Below are 19915 nucleotides of genomic sequence, written 5' to 3' on the forward strand. Positions count from 1 at the left end.
AGGGCATAACATTGATAAATATTATAGGATCCATGAATTTCAAGCTAACTTCAAGTTTACTAAGTAAAAAAGGTATCAGAGACAGCTGCAAGATATATACTGCAGACTGGTTAAGACATTTCACAACATGGGGGAACTTGAACGGAGAAATCACATGCAATAACTCCATTGTCACAGGAACAGTTTTTCCAGCTGATTCAAATGCTTCGACAATCCAAGGTTGGACAACCAAGTAATCCTTCTCCTAATGTTAATGTGAATGATAATTGTGGTGGTATAAAAATTTCAACTTCTACTCCTATATCCTATTTTTTATCTCTAAGTTCAGATTCATGGATCATTAACTCAGGTGCTTCAGAGACATGAGTTACAATCTGTCACGACCCAAACCGCAGGGCCATGACTGGCACCCGGGCCATACCTGCCGAGCACCAACGTACATTTTATCTAACTTTTCTTATTATCTATAAGACCGGCGAGATTAACATTAATGGTAGACATGAATCATGAACAACCAATAATGACAAATAATAGCATGAACATACATAACATGGGCCGACAACGCTGTCATGAAGCTATATATAAGGTATGAGCTGACAAGCTGCTATGAGAGACTATACAACAAAAATCAGCCGATAAGGCAATCCAAACTATACATGAGTCGACACCTGTCTATGAGCCTTTAAAGGAACATAAGTGCTGCAACATTGTCGAAACAGTGCCCTAACATACCCATAATGTCTGGGCCCCAACATACCCATAATGTCTATAACAAAAGTGCATACCAAGACCACGACAAGTCCGAAGAAGGGATCTCGCCAATAACCGGTGAACTGGATAGTCTACTGTGGTGGGGGAGCTGCATCTACCTGTCTATCAGGACCTGCAGCACGACATGCAGCGTCCACAAATAAAAGGGACATCAGTATGAATAAAGTATCGAGCATGTAAGGCAGGAAAGTATAAATAAGAACAGTAATGTAAGCGGGGATAGAGAGTATACAACATGTAACATCTGAGTGCCTCTGAAGGTGACTGACATGAAATGCATGATATATATATATAATGTAAGAAGGAAAATAATGTAAGTAATGCTAGCTTCTAAGAGTGGAGTATCTTTGCTCGTTCATTACATTATATACAATCGGAGTCGTATAGAAGAAGAAAAGGGATAGCCTCACATACATTTTATATACTTCCCAACCTCAAGCTATGCAAATTTCACAACTCCTTAGTCTACAATAAGAGAAATGATACTATCGTTATCGTTTAAGCGTCGTAACTATTATATATCGACCGAAACCTATTTTACGATGAAACAGACAATACCTCCCCTATTTATATGACTTCCCATAAGTTAAAACAATCACCAAACAATCCAAAAAATATCAATAATAATCATATTAAGCCTCCCAAAATAGTTCACGAACCAACAATATTACTAACAAGCCTTTCGATAGATATCTCAGTTCTAGCTTCAACGACTTAGCCGCAACTTAGATAATCTTAAATACATGTAGAGTAAGAGGTTCCTTACCTTTAAACAGATAGAACAACTACAATTTGACATTACTTCACCATAAAATATCCTTCCAATGCTGCCATAAGAACAAGGAAGAGAAACTAGCAATCAATTCGGGTTTTTCGGCACTACAATCACTTTGGAAGACTTGAAATCACCTAGTGTGATATTAAAAACTTGAGAGAGTATTTTACAGAACTTAAACCACTTTAAAAAACCTCCCACATGATCTGGAACCACACAAAAATCTGCAACAACAAGAAGAACAAGAAACGTACTAGCGCCACGGGATTCCCGATACTTAATTTGTGTTGTTTGCCCTTTGTTTGTGTCTTGTATCATGAGATAACCTTGAGAGAGAGTTTTTAGGTGTCAAGGATCTGAAGAGAGTGAAAACGAATAAGTTAAAATTGGCTTAAGTCGTCTCATATATATTAATATATCTCAACCGCCTATATGGGTCCCATAGTGAGCTGCTTACGCAGTCTCGCAAAAACGTGAATATCTCTCTACTCCGACATCGTATTGACGAACAGTTTAATGAGTTGGAAACTAGACTCATAGATATTCAATTTGGTGGGTATATCTCCCCATAATTCCAGGTGAATTTGAAGAAAATCTTAGTAACATTTGACCTAAAGTTTAAGCAAAATTATGAACGTAAGTTGCGACAACTTTGTCGACTTTTGTTTCATAACTCATTTGACTTCAAGACTTATTATACGGATATTATATGATTCAAATACCTTAAAACACGATCTCCTGAGAATATTAAGTTCCTTTAACTTTACCTGAAAATATGGGTTACAACATCCTTGATTCGTTTAACTTCTAATACTTGTTAACCACTCTTATACACCCTTGTATTATTTAAGACCAATAGGATTAACTTCTTATCATCTCAAAGATAATCTCTTCTCAGATTTACGTCGACTAACTTACAGCATGATCTAACGTATGCGAATATGGGTTGTAACACACTCCCCCACTTAGGAACATTCGTCCTTGAATGTAAGGGTTTATGGGGAGTCTAACTCTTCGTGGATTCCGACGGAAATTTCCGGCCGAGTTTCCTCTATAAAATGGACACTAGCCAAACTTGCAAGAAGTGAAACCCAACCTATGGCCTCACAAGGATATACAAAGCATTATGTATATGTACATTATCTGCATATCACCATTTTGTATTAAGGAAGAGTATTCTCAAACTATTGCTTACCTCATAGAGTCATTTCAGCTTCTATTGCGTCTTGCGTTCCCCTGGCGTACTCGTTATCTTCAATCTAGAATAGGTAAGGGTATTTAGACTTCATCTCCTCTTCTGCTTCCCATGTAATTTCTTCCGCATTCTTGTTCCTCCACAATACTTTGACGGAAGCTACATCCTTTATTCTCAGTTTGCGGACTTGTCGATCTAATATAGCCACTAGCACTTCTTCATATGATAGATCCTCCGTAACTTGTACATCTTTGATAGGGATGACCCGAGAAGGGTCTCCAATACATTTCTTCAACATAGATACATGGAATATGGGGTGGACAAATTCCAATTCAGATGGTAATTCTAACTCATAGGCAACCTGTCCAATTCGTCGAAGAATCTTGTATGACCCGATATACCGCGAACTCAGCTTACCTTTCTTCCAAAAACACATAACACCCTTCATCGGTGAAATCCTAGGGAAAACCCAATCACCAACCTCAAGCTCCAGATCACGACGTCAGACATCGGAATAAGACTTTTGCCTTCTTTGCACAATCCTCAATCGTTCTTGTATCACTTTCACCTTCTTAATGGCTTGGTGAATCAAATCTGGCCCATATAATTCTGTTTCACCTACTTCAAACCATCCAATTGGTGATCTACATCTCCTCCCATATAGTGCCTCTTACGGGGCCATTTTAATACTGGAATGGTAGCTATTATTGTAGGCAAATTCTATGAGTGGGCACATGCTCGTAGCATATCTTCGAGTGTCTGAATGGTACGTTCATCCTATCCGTCAGTCTACGGATGGAATGCCGTGCTGAGATTCACTTGTGTGCCTAAACTCTTCTGAAAAGACCTCCAAAAGTTAGCCGTAAATTGAGCTCCTCAATTTGATATAATAGATACCAGCACACCATGAGGCCTAATAATCTCATTGATATACAACCTCGCATAATCTTTAGTCGTGTAAGTTATCTTAACTGGCAGAAAATGGGCAAATTTTGTAAGTCAATCAACTATCACCCAGATGGAGTCAAACTTATGATAAGAGTGAGGTAATCCAATAATGAAGTCCATGTCTTAATCTGTATATTCTAAATCAATCCACCGAGTTTCTGATGCTTGATCTTTACTTGTTGACAATTAGGACACTAGGCTGCAAATTCTGCAATAGACTTCTTCATGTTATTCCACCAATCCAGCTCCTTAACGTCATGATACATCTTTGTCGAGCCGGGATGGATGGAATATCGGGACTCATGAATCTCAATCATAATCTTCTCTCGCAACCCTGCCACACTAGGCACACATAATTGGACCTGGTATCTCAGTGCCCCATCTTCTCCGATATCAAAGCCATAATCTTACGCTGCTGGATGCCCTATCTCAATCGTACAAAGGTAGGATCATCATATTGTGGTGCTCTTACCTTGGCTACCAAAGATGATTCTGCTATATTCTTTACAGTAACACCTCCGTCATCAGAGTCTAACAATCTGATTCTCATATTGGATAGTTGTTGAAGCTCTTTAGTTAACCCTTACCTGCCTCAATGTTTACTAAGCTTCCCATTGACTTATGACTGAGAGCGTTTGCCACAACATTGGCTTTACTGGGATGGTACAATATCTCGACATCGTAGTCTTTTAGTAATTCAAGCCACCTATGCTGCCTCAAATTCAACTTCTTCTGCTTGAAGATTTATTGTAAACTCTTGTGATATGTGTAGATATCAACATGGATGCCATATAAGTAGTGCCTCCATATCTTCAAAGCATATATTACTACAGCCAATTCCAAATCATAAGTCGGGTAATTCTTTTTATGTTTATTCAATTGTCTCGATGCATAAGAAATCACCTTCCCATGTTGCATTAATACACACCCCAAACCTATACCTGAGGCATCACAATATACCACATAACCTTCTATTCCTTCGGGGAGAGTGAACACTGGCGCGGATGTCAATCGATTCTTTAGCTCCTGAAAACTATGTTCACAAGCATCAGATCATTGGAACTTGGTAGCTTTCTGTGTTAACTTATTCAATGGTACTGATATGGAGGAAAACCCTTTTACAAACCACCTATAATATCCTTGTAGCCCCAGGAAGCTACAGACTTCTGACGTGTTGTAGGTCTCGGTCAATTCTTTACTGCATCGATTTTCTGAGCGTCGACACTATTACCCTCTCAGATATCACATGGCCAAGGAATGCTATTGAGTTCAGCCAAAATTCATATTTGGAGAGCTTAGCATATAACTTACGATCCTGAAGGGTCAGTAATACTATCCCCAAGTGGCCCGCATTTTCCGCCTCCGAACGAGAATACACCAGAATGTCATTAATGAATACAATCATGAACACGTCAAGATAGGGTCTGAATACACTATTAATGAGATCCATAAAAGCTGATGGGGTATTTGTTAGCCCGAACAACATCACCAAGAACTCAACGTGCCAATATCTTATTTGGAAGGCCGTCTTAGGAATATCCTTCTCCTTAACCCTCACCTGATGATACCCTGAATGTAAGTCAATCTTGGAGAAATATTTGGCACCCTGAAGTTGGAAGTGAATACTTGTTCTTTATAGTAACCTTATTCAACTATCGATAATCGATACACATCCTTAATGACCCATCTTTCTTCCGCACGAACAAGAGCGGCGCACCCCAAAGGTGAAGTGCTAGGACTAATAAATCCCTTATCCAGCAAGTCCTTCAATTGCGCCTTCAAATTTCACAAATCTGCCGGGGCCATCATGTATGGAGTGATAGAGATCGATTGAGTGTCATGCAACACATCAATCCTAAACTCAATCTCCCTTTTAGGAGGAAGGCCTGGGAGTTCATCTGGAAAAATGTCTGGAAATTCATTGACCACAAGGATTGATTATAGAGTAGGCGGCTTCGCCTCGGCATCCCTAACGCGAACGAGATGGTAAATATAACCTTTTGAGATCATCTTCCTTACCTTAAGATAGGAAATAAACCTACCTTTCGGTGTAGCAATGTTCCACTTCCATTCAATGACAGGTTCACCAGGAAAATGAAACCTAACCATCTTCGTACGAGAATCAACGTTTGCATAGTATGAGGCCAACCGGTCCATTCCCATTATCACATCGAAATCAACCATTTCTAACTCAAATAGATTCGCCGAGGTTAGACGACTACAAATCATCACTGTGCAACCTCTATATACTCTTCTAGAAATCACATAATCTCTTATCGGAGTGGATACCGCAAATGGTTTAAATACTTCAAAAATATTTCCAGTTAATGAATATCTATTTTATAAATTAATTTAGTATTAGTTTCAAAATTAATCATGTAGTACTGATATTGTGTAATTACAAATGTATTTACTATAATAAAAAATAACTTTTGTATATACATTACCACATTTAATGAATTAGGTTCTGTGACAAAATTACTCCTTAATTTCCAGTGAATTAGGTTACTATGTTAATATTTTAAAATTAGTGCTATAATTCGAAATATGTGTCATTTATAGATAATTAATTAAAATAATTAGCAACATATAGTAATTATAATTTTATCACATGTTTTCATTGAAATTGTTACGTTTATTTAAATTGATTTTAAAAGGGTTAAAAAACTAAAAGGCTACAATTGTAATTCCTTAACTAAATACAAAATGGCTATTACTTAAATTATTTTTAGCCCAAATACCAAGCCCAATTCAGATTTGACCCAGTCCAAATACCCCATCTCATTCCAAGTTGGCAACCAATGTCACTCCTTGCGAACCAATGAGATCGTGCCATATCACCATCCTTTATCACTCACAAAGCAAACACACATGCATTTGAACCATTGATCCATCTGATCACCGGCGCCCATTTAATCCCTTATTTTTCTTTGATTTTTAAAAAGCCGCCCAAAGACTCCATCTCCACCGTTCAAACCTCATAATCTAATGGCTATTAAAATTCTTTCTAAAAAATCCTAAATGCCCAAAATTCCAGGGCCGTTGATCACTAGATCTAATGGCCCGTATCCTATTTCCTGAGCTTAACCTTAGAGACCCCCCATACCCCCAAACCCTAAATCATTTGTCACCTGTACAACCGCCCTTGTTTCCCCTTCCTATCTCTTTTCTCTCGTGTGCCTTAGCTACATCAATCAACAGACCTTGCAAAAATTAGTGCAAGGTCATGAAATTAACCTCAAATCATCTTATTTGTCCCAGATCCACGATTCTCGTTGAATCTTTGCTTGTTTTAACATCGTAATTCAAATCTCCCAAATCCAAACCCTAACCCCAGATATGAAACTTCAAATCGCCCTTGACCTTTCAAATCCATGACATGCATGGTTGTTCATTTTGTTCCTGTACTCGTGATCTCGTCATTCTTTCCATTTTCACCATTCAATTTCAAAAGCCCTAATCGAAGAAGTCAAACCAAAAGATGAAACTTCAACTCACCAGATTTTCTTTCGTCCTTTCAAATCAAAGAAAGCATGAGATGTTAGCTGGCTTCATCATTAATATTCAACACCCAGAGGTCAAATGTAATGACCTCTGGGTGTTAGGGTTCTACCCGGTGGTTTCTTGTGCTTCAACGTTCAACCTCTCATATCTCTCCACTCAAGTAAACTCAAACACCGATTTCCCCTATGTTCTCTCTAATTTTACCCGACTATGCTCACATCATCAACTCATCATCACTCTCCACTATCTTACTTTAAAATCTGAAACTCTAAGGCCTTAAATGGCACTATAAATAGGGCTTTTAATGTTATCATCTACAACAACCTAAGACTGAACACACATACAGTCACGAACACTAAGCACACAAAGACACTAAGAAAATTAGGGTTTATGGGCTTAGCTTTCTTACTGTTTCCCCTCTCTTTTGTCGAGTTCTTTTGCTTGTTCAAGCTCGAAGGTTCTGGGATCTTGAGCGACAAAAAGAATTCTTTTGGTCTGCTGCCCTTAAGAAGGTCATCATCTTTCTCTCCCTTTTTCTGTTGTTCATCTCTCTGAATGATTTAGATATATCGGGTTAAGTTCTGTAGATTATAATTATGCTATATGTGTTTGACATTTTTGATATTTATGGTTTGTTAGTTTGACAACCTTTTATGGTCAGCATATTCTGTTATGATTCTCTAAAGTGATAATCGATTAAGTCATTGATAATTGTTGATTTTTTTTCCTGAGTTTTCCTACAGTCTCCATTCCTGAATTCATACATATTTATGTTCAATACAAACTTCATAATTCTCAGTGACTTGCAGTAAACTCATCTCTGTCTTATTTCACTTCTGTAATTTTGTGAGTTTAGGAAGGTGAGTTTACTACCTGATAGTTATGACTGAAATGAAACCTGAACTAAGATGACTTATATCCCCTTGCCTTTTAACCTTGAGCCTAAACTTGAATTGTCTCTGCTTGTGTTTGTCCAACTATTTTACTGAGTTACTACTATAGTCTTTTACTTTATTTTAGCTATCATTATTGTTGAGCCAATCATGCTCATCTAAACTTCATGCCTTTCCCTCACTGATGATTTTATTGAGGCTTCATCTTGTTTCCCTGCACCTTATTTGCCTTATGGTTGATTTTATTATTTGGTAACCTTAACTGATATACTCCTGAAAATTCAATATGTCCATGTCACTTAAGTTGAAAGAATTGAAGTGATTAGATACTTTCCTTATCTACATCTGTATGTACTAACTCTAAGAATGATAGCTGGGTTATCACTATGACCTTTTCATGATCATACTCAGCTGTTATAGGAAACTATCTTATTTGCATTAAACTGTCTCCTTCTCCTAAATCATTTTGTTGTATCTATTATGTTAAGGTTAAGATATCTTCCCCTTAGTGTAAGTCATGATTTTTTTTGGATAAAGTCAACTGACTTCATAACTAAGTTTCTTTGTCCCATAATCATGTTGATATCTTCATATACAAGTGCAATTCAAAACTTGTGCAGTATATCCATGTCATTTTTTGAGCCCCTGTTGATTTTGTAAAGTTTGCATGCATCTATATTTAACTTATCTTCCATGAAGAAAGGACTTAGACACTATGTTATAATCAAGTGACCATTTTAGGAGTTGAAGCATGATCACTTCATATCTATATGCTGAACTAGATTTATGTTTGAGTTTGAACTTGTTTTGATGCAATGTTTTCCATCTCCTTTATTTACTAATATTTTGATTTGGTTCTCTACTTGGTTCTGTAATGTGTAAAGTTCCTCTACCTATATGCGATCACTACCTCATTTATTTTGCCTATGAACAGTTGACTGAATGTTGCTAGCCTCCTTCCTTAACTCTGTAACACTATGTTCTACCTTGAGTTATGCTCAGGACTCCTCCTTATTGTTAACCTAAAGTGGAACTTGACTCTCAAACCTTATGAAGCCCATTTGTTGATATTATCTGAACACATTGACTTTCTAATATTATTAGAAGCATGACCCTTTTAAAACCTTATGTAACAACCCGACCAGTCGTTTTGAGTGTATTAGCCACTATCCCTATTTATTACCTCCTCTGTGTTATATTGTAGTTACATGACTCGACGGGGTGCTTTGTTTTGGATTTCAGGAGAGTTTCAGAGTGATATGGGACACATAGTCCCTAAACTAGAAGTTTAATTCGTAGGAGTTAATAGTAGTATGACTTGCATGAAGATGACTCATGAATGGAATTTTGACGGCTCCAATAGCTCCGTAGGGTGATTTTGGTGTTATGAGCGTGTTCGGATGCTGATTTGAAGGTCCGTAGGTCATTTCTACGTTAATTGGCGAAAGTTGGAAAGTATGAAGAATTTTAGGAAGTTTGAAAGGGAGTGGAATTTTTGATATTGGGATCGGATTCTGATTCTGGAAGTTGGAATAGGTCCATAATGTCAATTATGACTTGTGTGCAAAGTTTGGTGTCAATCAGAGTTGTTTCGGTATGAATCGATGTCGGTTCCGGAATTTGGAAGTTCATAGTTGCTAAGCTTGAATTTGGGTTGCGATTCGTTGAATTCATATTTTTTGATGTGGTTTTCAATCTTTAGTAGGTCCGTAGAATTTCTGAGTCTAGTTGGTATACTCGGACGGGGTCCCGGGGGGCCCCGGGTGTGATTTGGATCGATATCGGAATAATTGTTGGACTTATGCATTTATGAAAATCCCAGCTTCTGGTGTCATCGCACCTGCGGAGGGTATGACCGCAGGTGTGGACTCGCATGTGTGTGTGAGGAAGCGTAGAAGAGGAGAAGGCAGCCCAGGCCAGGGATCGCAGGTGTGGAAAATGTTCCACATGAGCGGCTTCGCTTCTGCGATGGAGAGGATCGCAGGTGCGTACCTGAGCGCAGATGCGACATGCGAGCCGCAGGTGCGCATGCGCGGGTGCGTGTGTGTTTTCGCAGAAGCGAATCCTTTAGACTTAAGTGAAGTCCGCACCTGCGATGGGTTTTCCGCAGGTGTGGAATCGCAGATGCGGCTAAGGCTTCGCACAAGCGATTCCTTTGGGCAGAAAAAAGGAGAAATCGAGGGTTTGATTTCATTTTCATTTTGGGACTTTGCGAGCTCGAATTGAGGCGATAGTTTGAGGAATTTTCAAGGGAAGTGTTGGGGTAAGGATTCTTGACTCATTTTTGATTAATTCCTAAGAATCTAGTGTTAATTACATCTTTTAATTATTGTTTTGGAGTTTAAAATTGGGTGGAAAGGTGTAGAAGTTCTTAGACTAAATTCTTGGCTTTTGAAAGGTGAAATGGGATCGGATTTGAATAATTCTTGTATGGTTGGACTCGATATCGAATGGGTGTTCGGATTTTATAAGTTTGGCCGGGTTCCGAGACGCGGGCTTGGGTTGACGTTTTGGGGTGATTTTTTAATTCTTTGCTAAAATTATTATTTTATCATTTAAACTAGTTTCCTATAGGTATATTTAAAGTATGAAATTATTTTGGCTGGATTCGAGTCATTCAAAATTGAAAAATCGAGGGAAAGGCTTTGTAATCGAAAGATTGAGCGTGATTTGAGGTAAGCGATTTGTCTAACCTTGTGTGGGAGAAATTTTCCTTAGGATTTGGTACTATGGCGATAATTTGTGATATGTTAAGGCCGTGTACTCAAGGTGATGAGTGCGTACACGAGCCAAATATTGAAATTCCGGTTTTTTGGCTATGTAGTTTCCTTTTCATGCCTTAATTGAGTTACTTTAGCACATTATAGTCATCATGTTTGGCCTAATTTCACATGTCTACTTGTCTTATCTCCTATTTGCAACTTGTATCACATGTTTAGTTGAATTACTTGTTTTACTTGATTTCTGTATTCATTACTTAATTGTGAAATTCTTTACTTGAAATTGCTATCCTTGAGATATCTTGTTGTTGAGTTTGGTGTTGAACTGTAAGGCCGTGGTTCTTCGAGGCAAGGTGTAAGTTGTGAAATATCATTTATTTAGTTGTTGTGTCTTGGCTTTCATGTTATTATTAAGGTGATTATTTGGTTGTTTGCACGAGGTTTCTGCCATGCAGTTGTTATTGTCTGCACGAGGTTTTTGTCGTGCCGTTGTGATTATTGATACGCATACGGTAGTGTAAGGTATGGGTGTTGAAACTCATGCGGTGAGATAAGGTTGGCTTGATACTCGTGGCTAGTATGGGAACTACTAGAAGCCATGCGATGTGATAAGGTGGGCTAAAACTCGGGATCCTATTTCAGGAAAATGATTTTCAAAATCAAATATAAAGGGTCCCGCGGTGATATAAGGAAAGACTGTGAGTTATTTTATGTTTTGGGATTACGAGGCAGTACCTCGGGAGTGCCCCCTGTTGATCTTCATAATTTTCTGTATTGTTTGGTTATTGTTTCCTTAACATGTAAAATTCTTGTTTTCCTTTCATGTTGTATTAGCTTTCCTTGATTCCGTGTTGTTATTTCCCGTAAATTCTTCATTGTTCACTTCCCTGTCATTTTCATTATATCTTTTGTATTGTTTCTTATTATCTCCAGTAGGGCCTTGACCTGACCTTGTCACTACTCTACCGAGGTTAGGCTTGGAAATTATTGGGTACTGTTGTGGTGTACTCATACTATACTTCTGCACATATTTTGTGCAGATCCAGGTATATCCAATCAGCCTCGGTGTTAGAGCGTTGTGTGGCTTGCTTGTTGGAGACTTCAAGGTACACCTACCCGCAGGCCTCAGAGTCCCCTTCTATCCTATTCTTTTCTTATTTCTTTACATATTTATAGACAATTATGTATAGGAGTATTCAGTACTGTATCTAAAGCTTGTGACTTGTATTCACACCGGGTTTTGGGAGATGTACATGTTGAGCTACAGATTTCATTTCATATGGTTGTTGCTATTTTGAGATTTAAATTATTATTCAGTTATTCTGCATGTTTTGTTAGGCTTACTTACTCTTAGAGACTAGATGCCATCACGATACCCTACAGAGGGGATTTGGGGTCGTGACAAGTTGGTATTAGAGCTCTAGGTTCATAGGTGTTGTGAGTCACAAGCAGGTTTAGTAGAGTCTCGCGGATCGGTACAAAGACGTCTGTGCTTATCTTTGGGAGGCTATGGAACTGTTAGGAAAAGTTTCACTTCTTTGATTCCTTATCGTGCGAAATCTTTAACTTCAGATTCTAAATGTCTGTCTTTTTGTTCTCTCACAGATGGTGAGGATACATTTAGCTGGATCAGATGACCAGACAATCGTGCCCCCTACTAGAGCCGCGAGAGGCCAGGTTGGGCCGGGTCCGGGGCCGGGTAGAGGCCGAGGACGTCCATGTGGAGCAGATAGAGCACTCGCATGAACTGCTACAGAGGAGCTACCAATAGCTCCAGTTGGAGGGCAGGCACCTAAGACGCTTGTTACTATACCAGCCCTCCAGGAGACTCTCGCCCAGTTCCATAGCATGTTCGACACTTTAGCTCAGGCACGGTTGATCCCTCTTGCTCCTACCGCATCTTAGGATAGGGGAGGAGTACAAACTCCCACCGCCCATACCTAGAGCAGCGGGTCCAGGTCGACCAGGCCCCAAAGGTCATAGTAGTACAACCGGTAGCCCCAGTTCAACCCGAGGTTAGGGCAGCAGTTTCTAGGGGGCAGTTCATGCTCGAGAGGTAAAAGAAGTACCACCCTCCTACTTTTAGTGGCTTGGCATCAGAGGATGCCCATGGTTTTCTTGAGGAGTGCTACTGTATCCTTCGTACTATAGGTATTGCAGAGTCTAGTGGGGTTGCTTTCATTACGTTATAGCTTGAGGGAGAGGCTTATCAGTGGTGGCCAGCATATGTGTTGGTTAGTCCGACCGAGGCAGCTTCACTCCGTTGGAATTAGTTCTCAGATCTATTCTTGAGGGATTTGTTCCCTAGAGTCTCAGAGATGTACGATGCATAGAGTTTGAGCAGTTGCGCTAGGGTTCTATGACCGTGTTGGAGTATGCGGTTCGGTTCAATGATTTGGCTAGGCATGCACCAGCCTTGGTTGATACTATTAGAGAGCGAGTCCGTCGATTTATCGAGGGGCTCAACCCTAGTATCAGACTTAACATGGCCCGAGAGTTGGAGATGGACATCGCATACCAGTAGGTAGTGGGGGTCACTAGGAGATTGGAGGGTATGTTGACTTGGGAGAGAGAGGAGAGGGAGGCCAAGAGGTCTCGAGAGTTTGGCACATATAGTGGTACCCGTGCCTCAGTTGCAGCTCGTCATAGTAGGGGCTATGTAATTCTCCATGTTCATTCATCACTTCCAGCTTCCAGCAGTATCCCGGCCACTCCTAGGCCTCATGCTCCCTATTATGCTCCGCCATTGTCTAGTGCACCTCTTACACGGGGTGCTTTCAGTGGTCAGTCTAGCCGATCAAGTTCGAGCTAGCCATAATATCCACGCTCTGCGAGAGCTTATTTAGAGTGTGGTGACACTCGTTATATGGTGAGGGATTGCCCCAGACTCAGGAGGGGTGCACCTCTACAAACTACTCAGGCTTCGCGTATTCTATCCAGTCCTTAGGCTTTTCAGTCCATGGTCGCCGCACCAGTTGCCACTCGACCTACACAGTTAGCTAGTGGTGGAGGTCGGGCAGGTAGAGGTAGCCCTAGAGGGGAAGGCCAGGCCAGATATTATGCTCTTCCTGCTAGGACGGAGGCAGTTGAATCTAACTCAATCATCACAAGTATTGTTTCGGTCTGTCATAGGGATGTATCAGTCTTATTTGATCCAGGCTCTACTTACTCATATGTGTCATCGTATTTTGCTTCGTATTTGGGTGTATCCCGTGATTCTTTGTGTTCTCTTATCTAGGAGTCTACACCTGTAGGAGATTCTATTTTTGTTGACCGTGTGTATCGGTCGTGTTTGGTTGTTTTTTGTGGTTTTCAGACCACAGTCGATTTATTGTTTCCAGTATGGCAGATTTTGATGTTATTTTAGGCATGGACTGGCTGTCGCCCTATCATGCTATCCTTTCCAGGTCTGCCTTGGTTAGAGTGGAGAGGTACTTTAGATTATGTTCCTAGCAGGGTTATTTCATTTCTAAAGGCTCAACGGATGGTTGAGAAGGGGTGTGATGGGTATCTGGCATATGTGAGAGATGTTAGTATTGATACTCCTACCATCGAGTCAGTTCCGGTAGTGAGGGATCATCCAGATATATTCCCAGCGGATCTTCCGGGCATGCCGCCTAACAGGGGTATCGACTTTGGTATTGATTTGTTAACTAACACTCAGCCTATTTCTATTCCACCCTATCGTATGGCCCCATCAGAGTTGAAATATTTAAAGGAACAGTTGCAAGAGTAGCTTGATAAGAAATTCATTTGGCCCAGTGTGTCGCCTTGGGGGTGCTCCAGTCTTATTTGTAAAGAAGAAGGATAGTTCTATGCATATGTGTATTGATTATCGTCAGTTGAACAAGGTTATAGTGAAAAACAAGTATCTATTACCACGTATTGATGACCGATTTGATCAGCTACAAGGTTCCAGCATGTTCTCTAAGATTGACTTGCGTTCAGGCTATTATCAGTTGAAGATTCGAGAGCTAGATATCCCAAAGACAGCCTTCAGGACTCGATATGGACATTACGAGTTCCTTGTGATGTCTTTTGGGCTGATCAATGCCCCAGCAACATTCATGCACTAAATGAACATTGTATTTCATCCCTATATTGACTCATTCATTATTGTGTTTATTGACGGCATTCTGGAGGTACTCCTGGAGTCAGGAGGATCATGAGAAGCACATAAGGACTGTGCTTCAGACCTTGAGAGAAAAGAAGTTATATGCAAAATTTTAAAAGTGCGAATTCTAGCTAGATTCAGTGGCATTTTTGGGTCATGTAGTATCGAGTGAGGGGATCAAGGTGGATCCGAAGGAGATTGGGGCTCCCTCCTTAGCTCCTAATTCATTGACGTATCTAGTTCTTTAAAGGTTTAGTGTTTAATGACAATGAAAGGTTTTCAATACGAATTATTCGCTAAGTAAAGCCACTACATTAATATATAATTTCCTATATCATATTAATCTTATTCTTGCTATAATTATCTGTTTGTGTATTTGTCATAAGCATCAAAGTATGATCTGTAATTAGAACACGCTGAATATATTGGATATATGTCTAATGACCTTCTTATTTTTGACATGTACATCTGTTTGTGCCTCTGAGTTCTTGATGAACTCAGGCCCAATTCCAGCCTTATTGCATCTCGTCCAGGAGTCCAAAGTCAACTGTATTCGCGTCTCTTCCCTGCTGGTCCTACCTTCTTGAGGCCCAATCACAGAGTCCAGTCCTCTTTCCCTCAGCTCTTTTATAGTTATTTACTATCTCGTTAGTATAGTTTACTATTTTTGTTAGTTTAAATTAATGTTAGTTATGTCTTTGTTGTTGTTTATATTTCATGTATATAACACTCATATATTAGATCCCATGCTTTTCTTTTATGCTTTAATCTCATATAAACTTAGGCAAGCCTTAAATAATATAGGATTTAAAAGGAAAATTAGTTAGAAGTAGATCCTTAACTCACTAATTATAATCTGCTCGCAAATTATTATGTTTTTCACTCACCCTTCTTTCCTTTAACGATTTAAAAATCCAGAACTTAGCAAAACAACAGCTCTATTTCAACAAGGGAAATCAGATCTCAACTTCATTTTTAAAAGGAAAATCAGAACTTCAAGAACTGTCACCTTTAAGGAATTTTCGGTGAATAACCTCTTCTTTGAAAACCCTTCTGAATCTAAGGTAATTATAGTTTCACTTTCTTACAAAAAATCCCTTTAGAGTTATGTAAATAACCATCCCCCAAATCAAAGTATTTTCATAACTCAATCTCTTTTATAAACTTATAAAATCCAGACCACTTATATGCCAATTTCAAGACTCTTTTAATATGTCTTATGTACCTCTTCATAAACTCATATCCCTTTAGGAACCCACATTCTTTCTATAAATATCGTACTTAGGTATACAGTAAGCAACATTCCTTATCGCTAGTCAAAGCATTTTATAAATAATTGATCCCAAACTTAGTCTAAATCTTATGGAGCTACCTTAGGTAGATTTTAAGGGGTGCCTGATACCTTCCCCTTAGAAGAACAAGAACCCTTACCTATAATCTCACCGGTTAGAAAACTAATAATAAGAACATGACTTAGTAATCAAATAGGTACCCTAGTATACCTTTACATATTAGGTGGCGATTCTCTTTCATCAACAACAGAGAAATCACAAGTTGAATCCTGTCTTAACGAGTGCAAAATAGGGTACAACAACATGGCGACTCTGCTGGGGATACACACTTAGGTTCTGAACTTGGTAGATTTAGACTAATTTGGCTTCTAGATTTATTTGTACATTGCTTTGATTATGATCAAAATTGCAATTACATGCTTACATGCCTTGTCTGCTCTTTACAATTATCTGCTCACTTTGCTATATTGCTGCTACACCCTTGTTTGTTACTGCTTTATATACACTATCATCACATCTCTTCCAATCGAGTCTTAGCCGTACACTATCACACACATAGGCATGTGAGGGTTGTCTTTTACACCAATCCGATCCTTCTTTTCAAAAATCTCTAGTTTCAGAGAATGGCTTTGTCAGGTCAATTGACATAACTTCTCATAATTCTCGGTCCAATTCAAAGTAGGAAACACTCTACTCTAGTAAAATAGGTCATACTGCATAAACCCTAGGTGAGGTGGTCCCAGGCACCAACACACAATTAGAAAAGCCACCCTGATGTCAACGGGTCATGTACCCAACGACATAATCTATGTGGAACAAATAAACATGATGAGATACTTACGGATCCGAAGCAAACATTTACCCAAATAGTTTTCTTCTACCCACCTCAGAAAAATAGAAATCAACTAGAACATCCCTGAAATTACCATGGTAATGGGAGCACCACATAAGCGAAAACAGTGGTGGAAGAATATTCATCAGGAACACAGAGACGAAGTTCGGATGCACCTAGGGGCATTAACTGCATTGATGAACATCCGAGCAGACAGAGTACTCACTCGCATGTTGATAGAATTTTTGGATCCAGTTAAAGTGGTATTCAAATTTATCGACTATGAGCTGGTACCAACACTGGAGGAATTCATTAGTTTTATGGAGCTGCCGTTCAATGGAAGAAAGCCAGTGCTACCAGTTACTATGACCGTTTATCGATTCTTGGATACTCTAGGTCTTACCAATAACATAAGCCTCAGAAGTATCAAGGACAGATGGGTGAGCCTCGACCAGATGTTTGATAGATTTGGGCACCGTGAAAGCTACGAGTGTTATTTAAGAGAGTTCCAATGTGACTAGGTGACGTGGGAGAGTCTCAGGCCTATCACTTTCGCAATGGCACTGTTGGGATTATTGGTCTTCCCACAGTGAAGGGGCCGTATCAACATCAACATGTTACCAGTGGTCCTGGCAACCTTCCACGGCAATCTTCAAGCTTCTTTGGTGCCGATGGTATTGGCCAAGATGCTGAGAGACTTCTAAACATGTGCACGGGGATATAATATTTTCAAAGGATGCAACTTGCTGCTTCAGATTTGGGCTACTGAACACTTATTCCAGCGGGAGGCCTCTGTCAACTACTTCGTGGGTGTCAGCAATATGATCCGCAACCATAATGAAAGAATAAGATAATGGATCTCCCCATATGGTAAAGAATAATGGAGGGAAACACCGACCAATCTGATATGAGAATTGATCAATTGGAAACTCTCTTGGTTAGGTGGAAGAGCAATATTGAGAACTCCCCAAAAGTAATTCATCGAGTTGATCGGATTAGAAGGCATTCAACCATACTCACCTCTGCGGGTCCTCAGACAATTTGGCATGATCCAAGATATGCCTCTATGGTCAAGGACGTCGTTGTACAAGAATGACTACAATGGCCAGATTCCAATTTCCAGGATAAGAAAATTGCAAGAAGAGTGGAATAACCTGGTAACAATGCATATGGGTCAAAATGCATGGTGCACCCCCGAGTACTACCTCTGGATTAATGAATAAGAAGAACTGGCCCGCCCAAGCAGAGAGGGTATAGCTTGGTTAGAGGATGCGGTGGTTGCTTTGCAGATTTACCATGAAATCTTTCCACATTATCTTGTGACCAGATCAATGCACCGTCAGGTGGTCCTGTGATCCATTAACCATATGTTGCTACCAAGTGAAGAGGATGATCCGGTAGTAGAGTTCATCCTGATAGAGTCAAGCATAGAACTAGAAGAAGATCCAGAAGAGGAGTCTGAATTCAACGATGATGATGAAGAGTTTGAGGAAGACCCAGAGGAGGATCTGGAAGAGGAGCCAAAAGAAGAGTAGGGTACAGGAAGTGACTCAGGGGATGATTATTAGAATTGGTTGATTTCCTATCCTTTCCCTACTTTGTACCTTTATCCCCAGTTCTCGCTTTTTTACTTTCCAAAAGGGAAAATTGCTAAGCACATGCAATTCTATGATGTAATCCTTGTTCCCGTTTGTATCAGTCCAAATTATCAATGAAAATAAATTACTTCGGATCTAAATATGTCAAGTCTAAATGTCTGTCAAACGTCCGCGAATTAGGCCTACCTCCGGCGATGAGAGGTCCCTGCAAATTTTAGGAACACGCTAGTTTATAATGCATGAATTGGCTGCTCTATGTGCTTTTCTGCCCATATAAAATGAAGAGACTGACTCTTTCTCTTTTTCTTTTCTTTATTATTATTTTCTTTTGCTTTATTATTACCCCCCCAAAAAAGAAAAGTTGGTTTGCATCGACTAAACTGGCGGAGCCACCATACAATCTAAGGTCTAAGGGAAAGATGTCAGCTACAGAAGACCCAACTGAACATGCTCTGGTTGTACCTGACAGCCCGACGCGATTGGGGAAAAAGGACAACACTAGGAATGATGAACACGTGGCCAGGATGGCCGTGACAACACTTCTTCAACCACCCAGATTCCCTTCTTTGGATTCACTTCCAGATCATTTTCCTTCAACATCACTCCAAAACAACAACACTACAACCTCAACCCCCACCACTCAATTCATACCTCCAGTAACAACCGCTAAACCACCAAATCCCCCTATTCACACTCCCTACATACCACAATATCCTCAGATATCAGTAAACTCGCCTATTACCACTAATGCAACTACCCCTCCTCATGACGGAGTCGCTTTCACTACTAACCAACACATACCTATGGCATATGGCGCTACTCACGAGCGGTACGTTCCCCTGTATATGCCGTTACCAAACCTAACTTTATATCACTCGTCATTGTCAGGGTCCCATATGAGAAAGATCAGTACGTCGAGATGGAGAGAGAGGCCAAGCGTAAGGAAATAGAGTCGGTATCTGAGCAGTTGCAAATGTTGAGAAGGCAAATGAAAAGTCTCCAAGTTGCCCTAGGAAGTGAAGGCCTGGACTATGAGGACATATGTAGTCACCAAGATGTGGATATGCCAGTAGGATACAAACCCCCAAAGTTTGATACCTTCGATGGGACGGGGGACCCTCACACACATTTAAGGGGTTATTGTGACAAGTTGGTCAAAGTGGGGTAGGAATGAGAAACTAAGGATGAAATTGTTTATAAGGAGTCTGACGGGAGAAGCACTCACCTGGTATACCCGACAGGACCCGCGAAATTAGAGAACTTGGCAAGATAT

Source organism: Nicotiana tabacum, chromosome 23 (assembly GCF_000715075.1).
Source record: "Nicotiana tabacum cultivar K326 chromosome 23, ASM71507v2, whole genome shotgun sequence".
NCBI classification, from domain to species: Eukaryota; Viridiplantae; Streptophyta; class Magnoliopsida; order Solanales; family Solanaceae; genus Nicotiana; species Nicotiana tabacum.